This window comes from Platalea leucorodia, assembly GCF_965183815.1.
Source record: "Platalea leucorodia genome assembly, chromosome: 6".
Lineage (NCBI taxonomy): Eukaryota > Metazoa > Chordata > Aves > Pelecaniformes > Threskiornithidae > Platalea > Platalea leucorodia.
Window position 1 is genome coordinate 73,116,771 of NC_138828.1, and position 2,214 is coordinate 73,118,984.

Consider the following 2,214-nt stretch of genomic DNA (forward strand, 5'->3'; position numbering starts at 1 on the left):
CATCTTCTTCCTATTAAGAACACATAAGCAGAGTCTAATACATGGTCGTCTTTGCTAGGTGGTCCTCAATGAAAGCAGGATGAAAGCTGCTAAGCTACTTGACAATTAGATCAGGTCAACCCAGACTGTGAACTCAGCATAGATAACACTAAATTTGTATTCCATTTCAACACCAGTTATTTGTTTGTGGGCTACAGGCTTAAATTGTCATGGTGGCCACCTATAAATTGTCACATACAGACTGGCCATTGCCATGGACCTTTATAAATATCAAAAATACACCAACATAAGGAAGTTATCATGTGTCCTGTTGAAAAGAGGACAAGACTGAATTTCAGAAAACCCGAATTCTATTCTTCTGTCTGTTTCTAACTCTCCTGTACAGTGAAGGTATGATGACAATTTCCTCTCCGAAAAAAAAACAATCAAAAAAGATGCACAAAGCCTTGGTATTGTTTCACTTCACATTTCTTGATAAATTTCAACATCTTTTGATCACAAGGGGAAACAACAGAGGCATTCAAATTTTTGTTGGTATGCACTATGTGTTAGTTTGCATTGATATTTCCCATGCACAGAAAAATCTATTTACAGAACTAGAATTATCTTTATGGAGATATCTTTATGGAAAATAGCACTCTGAAAGCCTAAGGACTAAAAGAAAGTCAAGTTCCTTAATGAGTATCATCTACCCCAGTCTTCCTAGAGCCTCTAAATACCTGTGACAGCACTTTTATTTACACTGTGGAGTATGGAAAAGAAAGTCAAGTCCCCTAAATAATAAATCTTCTTATGGTATGCCCTTTGTGTTAAAGCATAAGTCAGTGATTGATATCTTCACAAAAAGCTGTACTTCACATAAAATATGTCAGGCTTGCATCCAATGGTACCAGTCCCAAAAACGTAACTCCTAAATTATTTCCTTTGCTGGGAAGTATGGCAGTCATTTCTAGTGGTTTGTTAAAGGTTACAGAGTCAATTCTGTTGTTAGTGACTTAAAAACTAAATCCTCAGGGAATAATTTACCAGCTTATTCGTTCAATACAGACAGCCACCTAGGCAGTATTTAATGGAAAAAAAAAAAAAAAAAATCTGCATACTCATTTCCTTAGGGCCAAATTCTCTGCTGTGAGAGAAAACTTTTGAAGAGGATGAACGTACAGCTAGGGCCAGATCATGGCAGGAGATCAAAGTGCTGAAACAGCTTAGTCAGCATCTTTAAGTAGCACAGAAGGTTGGAAAAGAGGAATTCAATTTATTTATATAGTAACAAGCCTCCTCAGAGAGAGAGGGAGGCCAAGAGCCTCTATTTTTTATGACATCAGATACATCTGACTTTACCCTATCTTCATCCTCCTTTTTGAGTTGCCCTGTTCGTAAATAGTCCAATATCGTTATTCCACATAAAACAACATTTTGTTGCTTTCATCTGGCCTTCAGGAAGCAATTTGAATACATTTGAATAAAAGGGGAAGAGAAGGTTTTGCCACGTTAACATATAAATGCAGAAACATCTAAGAGAAAGGAAGAATTTACTTGTCAAAGACAAGGAAAGACAGAAATATCAGACCAGCAAGAAGACAACAAAACAGAACAAAGTTCTTGCTAAATGCCCACAGTATAAATCTAAAGTCTCAAAAGAAAAAACAAACAAACAACACACACACTCAACTTCAAATTCAAAAGTTATCCAGGTAAGTTTTCTATATTTAAAAATATATTTAAGTTTTAGCAGATCTATTCATTCCACAATACCAACTCGTTTAAAAGAGAAGTTCTTAGATTCTAGAAAACTTGCCATTAACAGTTGTATTTAAATTTTCCAGTAAATTTGGAAATAAAAAGTATCTTTATAAGGTTATTGGCCAGGTGACCTCCCTATATAAAGAGAACAGTGTTTACAAAAGTTTTAAGAGAAGGATGAACATAGATCTAAAATGTGCAATTTCAAGTTGCAGCAATAATAGCATACATAATAAAAATAGTATAGTAATGTAACAATATATACTTTTTAAAGTGGATGTTTCGGTGGCATAGCATACCAGTCAGATTAAAAAAGAAGACTAATTGGCAATAAGTCTTGCAGAAACTATGGCAAACTTGCAACATTTCATTATGCCAGCCATTCAAAGTTGTTGGAGTGCTATTCACAACAAATTACCAGCAACCGCTGGAAACTTACAACCCAGTAATCCTTCAGTAATCTTCCTGTAG